Source organism: Plecotus auritus (genome assembly GCF_963455305.1).
Source record: "Plecotus auritus genome assembly, chromosome: 8".
In the NCBI taxonomy this organism is placed as follows: Eukaryota; Metazoa; Chordata; class Mammalia; order Chiroptera; family Vespertilionidae; genus Plecotus; species Plecotus auritus.
Window position 1 is genome coordinate 111,958,863 of NC_137782.1, and position 10,361 is coordinate 111,969,223.

A 10,361-nucleotide genomic window follows, 5' to 3' on the forward strand; every position below is an offset into this window, starting at 1 on the left:
GAGCGGTCAAACTCCTGCTCTCCCTGTTGAACTCCTGGTCCAATGATTGCCCAAGGGGACAATAGGCTTTTATTATATAGGATATTAAAAAGGTTGCTGCTGTTATCCAAAGGCACGCACCTTGAGAACATGGAAAAGGGGTTCCCATGCGAAACCCTGCAAAAGCCCAAAATCTCCCGAGTACAGGGAGCCAGTCTTGCTTTGTGCTAGATCCCCTGCTCCTGGCGCTGGGCTTGGCGCCACACAGGCCTTTAGTCACTGTGTCTTCATGACTGAGTGAGGCTGCTTGGACAGGTCTGGAAAAGACCCGAGACAGAGACTGAGCCCTAAAACCCACCCCCATCCACGGGGCAGAGTGTCGGCTGAGATGTGGGGGCTGCCTTAGGTCCCCCGTGTGCAGGAGGCTGCGGAGGCGGCAGCCAGGGGAAGCTTGCACATGACCTTCCACAGCCCTCCCACCTGTGGCATTTCCAGTGAGTGAGGGTGCCCGTGCCCCACACCTGTCCGTGCTGCAGATGGATGCCCTTCATCACCAGCAGGGCCAGGGGACCATTTCCAGGACTAAGCCGAGAGCTGGCCTCCCACCCCACCCCTGCCTGGGCCAGGCTGCTTTGGCACAGCACCCAGGGCGCCTTCTCCCCAGGGGGTAGAGCAGGGAGCCACCAACATTCCTGGGGGAACAGCCACGCCCTGATTAGGCCAGAGGAAGCAACAAGCCTGGAAGAGAGGGTCCCGAACCTGCTGCTCACGTAAGGCAGTCGGGAGTGTGCTCAGAGCTTCAGTGACCCGGCCCGAGTCTTGGTCTCCATACCCCCTCAGCCCTGACACCCTACCCTGAACGGACTCATAACCTCAGGATCCCAGTAGCCATAACACAAAGAGCTTAATATGGGACTTGCCCAAATATCAGGAATTTAACTCTTTCATTGTATAAACCTCACAGACTAGTACAGTTATCTCTGTTTAATAGATGAGGAAACAGTTCTGGCAAGATTTACCCACAGAAACTACAAGGAGTCTTAAAAAAAAAAAAAAAAAAAAAAAAAAAAAAAAAAGATTAGTGACTAGAAAGTCATCACTCTGGCATGAAGAAGGAGAAGGAAAAGCCCTAAAAGAATGAGGGCCCCTCAACCACATTCCCAACCCTGCTCCTTCCACTGACACCGGGAGCACAGGGGTCGCGCAGACGGGCTGCTGTGCAGGGAGAGGGCCAGCTGGGGAGCCATGGCAGGCCCTCTTCCCTCTCCCAGGACACAAATGCCTGAGGGCCGCCTGCCCTGGCTGGGCTCACCTTCATGCGGGCTGCCTGCCTGAGGCCCATCGCCTCCCTCTCCAGCCTCTCCACGCGGCTCGCTTTCTCCCTCAGGGAGTCCAGCTCAGACAGGGCGGCACGAGCAGACTGGGCGCTGGCCGCCAGCTCCATGTTCTGGGAGGTGGGCAAAGGCAGGGGACCTGGCTCAGGGCACCCTCGGGGCTGGGGAAGGCCCAAGTCCCTGCAGCCCCAGCAGAAGGCAGGGGCGGCCAGGCTGGTCCATGTGCAGGCCCCTGAGTGGGGGCCCCACATGCTGTCACTGAAGCATGTCACCCCACAGCAGCTCCCAGGACAACTGGCTCTCAGACAGTGCTGCTTTGAGCGGGAAGGAGCGAGGTTCCAGGTCACATTCCTGGACCTGGGGCCATGGTGACTGGGGCACCCTAGCCCCCCAGCCACCCCCGCAGGACAGGCCTCCCGCTCACATCGCGCTGGGCCTCCTGCAGCTCCAGCAGCAGCTGGTCCACCTCATGCCTGGTGTCCGCCAGCTGCTCCGTCTTCTCCTCCCTGGGGGCGATGGGAGGACGTGGTGAGGGTTTCCTCAGAAGGACCTGGAAAACCCACCACCTGGGAGACCCCAGCGAGGAAGGAGAGGGACCTGGCTTCTGGGCGTGAGGAGTGCGTCTGCACGCGGGGCTGCAAAAACGCTCCTGACTCCAAGGTGAGCTTGAAGTTTTCAATGCCTGCTCTCAGAACAACCACAGACCCGAGCTTTCCTCTGAGGGTGCGGGGCAGGGAAGGTGCCCCCGGAGCCACTGTGCCCTCCACAGCCAGGCAGGCAGCGAGGCCCACTGGAGGGGAGGTGAAGCCGGGCAGCTCCCGAGATACCGGGCATGGTGCCATCACCTGCATCAGGAAAGGGGGAGCAGGCCCACCAGACGGGACAGGAGAGACACATCCTCCCTCCAGCCAAGAGCACCCACACTGGGCCCGAGGGTGAGCAGCAGGCTGCTGCTCTGTATCTGCCATGTCTGGACTGGCAGGAGCCCTAAAGGCCCAGCAGAACCCTGCTGTGCAGGCCCTGGGAAGGAAAGACAGGGAGCGGGCTACCCAGGGCCCAACAGGGACCCAGCTCAAAGCAGAGCTCAGTCACTCCCGGCACCTGTGAGAGCGCCCCCGTTTGCTGCCCCGCGTGGCACTGAACCACATGTGCTAGCAGGTGTGGTGACACAGGGCACAAGGGCAGAAAGAATGGGGTCACTAGGGGACTCACAGCTCCTGCCTGACGCCGCGCAGCCTGGCCTTGGTGTCCGCCAGCTCCACGGCCAGGTGCTGCGTGTCCTCGCTGGGGCGGCTGCTGGTGTCCCGCTCCAGGGTCAGGGTCACGATCAGCTACAGAGGGCAGATAGAGGGATCTCACCGGCTTGCTCCTGTGCCTGGCACAGTGCCCGCACTACAACTTGCTGAAGGATGACCAAAAGACGGAAGTAAAAGAGAAGATGCCATGCCAGGAGGGAGGCAGGAGAAAGGTGGGGGAGTTATTAAAACGCGAGGATACATTTACTGAGACAGCAGGGCCCAGTGAATGGAGCAGGACCCCCAAGCTGCTCAACTTCTGTCCTCACGCAGGTGTCTGGGAAGGGACTGAGCCCTGCAGGGAAAGTGCCCTCGCCCTGCCCCCAGGAAAATGGACCAGGAGGAAAGGCAGTGTGCCCGCTTGAGAGGAAGTTAGGATGAGGAGCCAGGCCCATAACTAGGGGCCCAGGCCCAAACCCCTCCCCACCTGTCCCCCAGCTGCTGGGCCACCAGCAAACACACCTCCCTGCAACTGTCTCGCTCATCCACGAGCCTCCTGAGGTGAAACGCCATGTTCCTCGAGAGGGACTGCAGCTCCTCCAGGGCCATGTCTGGGACCTGCAACTTCTGCAGGTCAAACAGGCTCTCCTGGTCGTGGGTCACCTGGGGGCACACAGGGGCACGGTGCTGCGGAGGCCGGGCAGGGAGCAGCTGTGGGGTCCCAGAGAGCACCCACCTCACAAGGCCACGCCCCCTGGGACCTAGGCCACCTCTCCCACTGCTGACCCACTTCACTGACATTATGAACCCTCAGCCACTACGTGTCTGTGGGGGGCGGGCAGGTGCCTCAGCAAGCACAGCCACACTCTGCAGACGAGCTCTTTATTCACATACCACTGCTGCTGTCACACTAGTTCAAGGAGGACACTGACTTCACACCAGACAGCACTTCTCACAGTGTGGGAGCTCCCTAACTGTCCCCGGGGATTTCAGTCACGCACCATCCATGTATCACACAAAGAAGGTGAGCCTTGGGAGGGGAGGGTGAGGAGGGATAGCATCTTATTTCTTAAAACAGAATCTAATGCGAAGATGGCAACACATTAGAACGTTTCTGTCAGAATGCTGGGTCCATGACAATCTTATGTTACTTTTTGAGGAAACATTTCATAACCCAAAACACTTTTCAGGTGAGCCTGTATCTCCTCCCCACAGGCCACACAGGCCCACCTGGTTTCCCCTTTTCGCCAGGTGTGAGCGCAGGCCCCAGCCTCATCCTCGCTGGGCAGCCTCTTCTCCAATTGCCAACATCACCTTCTTCAACCCAGGGACAGGCCCTTGACGGGGAATCAAACCTGCAACCCTTTGGTCTGCAGTCCAACACTCTAACCACTGAGCCAAACCATCTAGGGCCTGACCTCACCTTCTCAACCTGAGCCCCCAGACCAGCCCGAGGAGGCAGAAGGTCTGTTTCCAGTCCGTGTCTTCTCAGTGTGGGAAGGTGAGTGTTAGTGCACTCAGGCCTCAAGAGGGGAAACAAATGGCAATCCACTGAGTGAGGTGCACCAACAAAGGTCTTACATTTCCCAGAGGGGAAAATGGAGGGGGAGAGCACCTCAAAAACCCTGCTTGGCTGGTTTCACTCAGTGGTTAGCCACCATCCTGGAGAACGAAGGGTCTCGGGCTAAATTCCCAGTTAAGAGCACATACCTCAGTTAGTGGTTTGATCCCGGTGCCATGCGGGAGGCAACCAGTCAATGTGGCTCCCTCACCTCAATGTCTTTCTCTCTCCCCACTCCCACTCCCCTCCTCCTGCTTCCTTTCCATTCTTTCTAAAAAGCAATGAAAAAATATTCTTGGGTGAGGATTAAAAAAACCCCAAAAAAACACAAAACCCACAACAAGAAAATGGGGCCTTTCAGGATCAATTGATATCCACTTCCTCACCTTTCCCACCTCACAAAGGAAACGTTGGGATTCAGCGGGTCTCAGAGAATTCGGAGAAATCTCAGCCCATGGTACGCGGCACCAGAAAGGCAGGGATGTGGGGCTCCAAGGTTGGGCTCTAGGCCTGCTCCCCCCACCCAGTGCTTGGGAAAGGCCTCTGATGTCTGGAGGGGATCCTGGGACGCAACCCAGCTGCACAGCAGTCACATGAGCAGCTTTTTAAAAAATGTTATATTTTATTTCTTTAAAATATGTTTTTATTGATTCCAGAGAGGAAGGGAGAAGGTGAGAAATGGAAAACTTGATGAGAGAGAAACACTGATTGGCTGCCTCCTACACTCCCTACTGGGGATCAAGCCAACAACCCAGCATGTGCCCTGATCAGGAATCGAACCGTGACCTCTTAATTCATGGGTGCACACTCAACCACTGAACCACACTGGCTGGGCCACAGGGGCAGCTTTAATTGAAGGCTTGTGTTGCTCCTCTGACTCGGTGGGTGTTTTGTGGGGCCCGGCACCCAATAATTCTGAAGCCCCGTCCCCAGGGCCAGCCCTGAATGTGATAATCACTCAGGCTGCCTTGCGTCCTCCCCGCTTGTTATTTTAAATATTCTGCTGTCTGAGCAGGGAAGACAGTGAGTAGCAAAGACCTAGTCTGCAGATACATTCATGTTCAAAACACAAGGACACACAAGGAAAATTAAAAGGCAGAATGGCCCTAGCCAGTTTCCTTTAGTGGATAGAGCGTCAGCCTGGGGAATGAAGGGTCCCAGGCTCAATTCCGGTTAAGGGCATGTACCTAGGTTGCTGGCTCCTCCCTGGCCAGGCCCTAGTCAGGAAGCGCACAGGAGGCAACCAATCCACTTGTTTCTCTCACATTGATTTTTCTCTTAGTCTTTCCTCTCTTCTTCTTTCTCTAAAAATCAATGGGAAAATATCCTTGGGTGAGGATTTAACAAAAGCAGAATGGTCCTCGGGCTACCAGGTGGCCGCTCACTGTCACAAATGGCTGAGCCTACTTAGGACAAAGCTGACTTCCCCTGACTGCGACCAGTGGCTTCCCTCTCCTACTCCAGTGCTGACTCAGCACCCACCACCCATGGTGCCTGGGGCTGGGTGCCCATCAGCCCAGCCTGTCCCTGGTGCCGGCTTAGGGCACTGTGTTCAGCGGCCCCTGCCAGCCCCACACCTGCTCCTAGGTGCTCCTGCTCATGTCTTTTTCATGCCTTTATCTCATCTGTCCAAGCAGACTGAAGGCTGAGCCACATCTCCAAAGACACCTAATCATACAAGGCTTCTTCTGGAGGCAGGGGGAAGGATGTCAGGGAAATACACTTTCAGGTCGGTGGCTGCCCCACAGGCCCGGTTTCCAGGGAAACCACTTCTCTGATGTGACCACCTCTACCAAGGTCCATGGCAGAGGGGCTGCCCTCAGTGCAGAGTCCTCCCACCCCCACCCCAGGGCCAAGTCTACAGCGACAGCCTTTCTAGGACTCGGCAGCCTGTGTCTCTGCCACGTCCCTGACAGTAACGGAGACCCTTTCCCCGGGAAGATCAGCCATGGGAAGCAGAGCCACATGGGCCAGAACACATTTTCAGGGCAAATCAAACTCTGAGCCCAAACCCCTTGACAGTACTTAAAACCAGTCTGGCTCCATAGTAGGCAAGAACAGGAGGCAAATGGAGACTTGATTGAGATGTTTTAAAAATTTTTTTACATTTTTACCCCCATTTTATTTTAGCTTGCTGATGACTACCTTTCCAAAAAGGTTCAATACGTCTGGTGTGTGAAACCTCAAATTAGGAAAACTACTAATGGGTGATGTAGTCTTTAAACTTTCCCTTGGTGGTGAGAGCCTGCCTCCTGGTTGCCACCGGAGCGGGGGTCCATGGCTAAGCCCCACAAAGCCAGCCACACACCTACCTCTGGGATATGGGCCAGGATCCTGATCTGAGTCTCAATGTCCAGCTGTTGGATTTTGTCAAGAAACTCCCCTTTCCTGTCACACTGCGGAGGTAATGCATGTTAATAAAAGCATTCTGCAAGTGAGGCAACCTGGGCCCAGCACAGCCACAGAAATAGTTTCCAAATGAACTGCCCACCAGTCCCTGGCTCTCTCCTTTATAACCAAGAATCTTTCCTCCCTACTGTCCCTTAGACTGAGTTTTCTCGAGAAGTTGCTCTGACCACCCACTGAGGAATCACCAGGGGTACCTGTTTTCAAAAAGCCCATCATGTTGAAAACGCTAGGGGTGAAGCACAGAAATCTGCACGTTAAACAAGCTCCAGTGACTCTTAAACCAGATAAGGTCAAGAGCACCAGGGGTGACAACCTTCATCGTCAAAGGGCCGGATGGTAGGAACATCTCAGACTCTGCGGGCCATTTAGTCTCAGCTCTGCCATTGTGCTGTGCAAGCAGCCAGAGATAATACATGAAGAATCGAGTGCGGCCCTGTGCCCATGAAAGTTTTTTCCAAAATCAGGGGGTGAGTCAGATGGGGCCCCCAGGCTGCATGGAGTTTCTGATCTTTGGTGTACGTGTCCCTATACTGGGGACAATTTGCTAAGGACACCCTGGGCTGAGGAATCCCCACTTGCTTCTTGCCAAAGGTGCCCTGGGACTAGAATCGGCTGCTACCTAATGAGTGGTCCCTTCTCTCAGGAAGCCGGGACGTGTCATGTTGGACTGAAGGCAGCTTCCCTCCTACCTCAGTCACTAAGGGGGAGTTTATCCCCACAAACCCACACACAAGATGGCAAGGGCAGGCCCCCTCCACCCTTGCCTAAGCCCTACCTGGACAGCACAGCCCAGCACCAGCACCAGCATCTTCTTCATTTCCTCCATACTCTTTGCTAAATCAAAAGAGCAACATATTTAAGTAGACTCATCTCCTCATAAAATCTCACCAGTGACACACCACCACTCTGCTGTTGGGGGGAAAATCAGATAAGCTAAAAAAAACATTTCTCTACCCAGTGATTTCGACTTGGGTGTACCCCGCCATCTGTTTTCTACATAAGGGCTTGTGTATTGTTTAAGCCAAATGAGAATTCTGTACATAAATATTTGTGATCCTTTCCCACTGAAATATGTTATCAATATCTTCCCATGATAATCCACGAAATTCAACATCAGCATCTCTTTAGTGTGTGTGGGAAGCAAGCCCAATGGCAGAGAGGCGTCTCCGCAGGAAGTGCTGAGTGGGCGCTGAGATGAGGCGCACACAACTCAACCTGATCATCATGCAGCATTGCGAACAGACAAGCCCCAGACGTACCCCCAGCTTCACACTGCCCACATCCTGCACGTCTGTCCCGTCGCTGTGGGGAAGCACGGGACTTGGTGGGAATGTCTGTAAGGAGGATACTTTGAAAGGTCGGGGGCCTCTGGGGGGACCTTGCCGAAGGCGGCAGCCCCTACCTTGACTTTTCCAAACAAGTCTGATCCCCGGGGTGTTTTGCTAGAATCTCTACGTTTAGTCTTTAAAGACCCGACCTCGTAGAAGCACATACTTTCTCAAGGATGCTTACCTTGCTAATTGCATCTAGAGGTTAATTTTAGTTCCAGCTGTTAGGACAATAAAAGCCAAAGGAGGCAGGCGAACAGGGTACTTGGTGGCAATAGCCAAGTAGTGCCTTAGCCTCTCTTTCACAGAAGCGCGTGTGAGAGTCATCATTCATCCGCTCAGGGTCTGCCTGCAGCCCCGGCACGCCCCCTCCTCCTCCTGTTTCTCAGTGTCAGTGTTTGGCTGGAGGCTTCCAAAGAAAACCTCAGACAACATACAGACGTCACTTTTGATGCTCTCATACTTACTTTGCACAAAGGCTACAAATTTACTCGAACAACTTCCTTCCAGAGGCTCAAGCTTTCAATGTTTTAATCCAAATGATGCTAAACAACATCTTAGTGGTTAGGTTCTTTGGTTTTTAGAAGAAAGAAAAGCAATTGATTTTTTTAAAACTATTTTTAGAGGGAAGGGAGAGAAAGACAAACTCGATCTGAGAGAGACAGACTGGCTGCCTCTTGCATGCCTCCTGCTGCGCACACCCTCCTTCCCCTACTTGAGATAGCGCCTGAAACTCGGGCATGTGCCCTAAGGAGGAATCAAAACAGCAGCATTTTCAGATGATGTCCAACCAACTGACACACGCAGGCCAGGGCTTAGAGCAGGGGTGGGGAATGTCCGGCCCGAGGGCCATATAAGGCCCCCAAATCCTTTGGCCTGGCCTTCCCAAAGCATTAGGAGTGAGTTAATCAAATGTCTGACCAAATATAGCAGCTAAATTTTAACTTGATAATTTTGTATGGCCCACAAATGATATCTTACATATCCAAATGGCCCTTGGCAGAAAAAAGGTTGCCCACCCTTGGCTGCTGGTTTGTAAAGCAGATTCTTATTTACCTCTTTAGGGAAAATTCATCCTTGAAGCTCTTTATACTGCCAAATTGCCAGGCAGAAAGGCCTTTACAATTTTACTCTCTCACAACCAACATATAAAAAGCCCAATTTCCCCAGACCCAGACCAACACTATCATACTGCTCTTCTCAGCTCTACCACTCAGACAGGACACACACAAAATCACACTTCATCACTTTGCACTGTGTCCTTGATTATGCATCTCCATATGCTTACGAGTGCCAGCCACCTAGATCAACAGCGTCAGAATTCTGGGCTGTAGACCTGGCTGGTTACCAGAAGCAGTATGACCCCACCAAGCTGTACCCTGTCCCCCAGCCTTAGTTCCCATCTCTGAAATGGAGACAGCTGTCCTGGGTGATGTGCAGAGTGGTTTTGGGGTAAAAAAAGTTCTCTAGTTTTCCAGCTTTCTTATCATATCCTGTTCTACTTGGGGGAGAAGGTATGTCCCAGAAAAAGCATTGTTTTCTTGAAAGACTTACCCACACTCCCTTGCACTGTACTAAGTGGCCCAAGGTTCCAACAAGGACCCCTGGGATGAAGAAAACAAACTGGTATCCCAAGAATTAGTGCTGTGCTTTATTTCAGACCCTGGGCTGTAAGGTGTGCATGGAGTAATAGGTGACCTCGTCCTAATAGCTCTCAAATGAGAAATAGCTAAAAACAACCTTTCCTGCAATGAAAACACTGTGGTTGAGTCTCAGAACTGGGGGCTGGACATTCACTGACATAAACTGCACCCTCCTTGCCGTCTCCTAGCCTGAAGGTGGGAGGGAGGGGTGAGGGCTGGACCACAGGGTTCCCATGGACCATCCAGATCCCACTCTCAACAATATGCTCAACAAGGGTGGGTGCTGCACATCCATCTACTATGCGCAAAGATGTCCCTTTGCTAATAAGTGTACAACTTCCTGAGTGTTTAAAACGGAATAATTTCAAAGACTTATGATTGTTATTTCACTTGAGGCATTTCATTTGGACTCAAGGGCTCCACCCTGACTCACTGCTCTATTCATGCTGAGCTGATGATCAGCCACATTTCATTTTTGATAAAAAAGAAAGGGAATGAGCATAGGAGTGTTAAAAGCCTCCAATCAGTCCCACTAAAACCTTACCATGGCCACAGTGCTCTCGCCCACCAGCCCATGTGCCCATGTGACCATCCCCCCCCACCCCGAATCAGTCTCCAGATGACAGGCAAGTGCCTCTAGTAAGCCCTTTGGTGGATATTACAGGCACAGACCCTCCCAGCCATCGCCAGCTCCTCTTCCTACAGCGATTCACCTCCCGCAGGCTTGTATATGGTGCTGTAGCCAGCAGACAGCTGACACCCAGCGAGAAAGTGTTTGGAGGGCGTGGAGCAGCAGAAACAGAAGGCAGAGTTCATGCAAAAAATCTTGATGTTCACGGCAGAAGGTCTAAGTGTACCATACTTTAGAATAA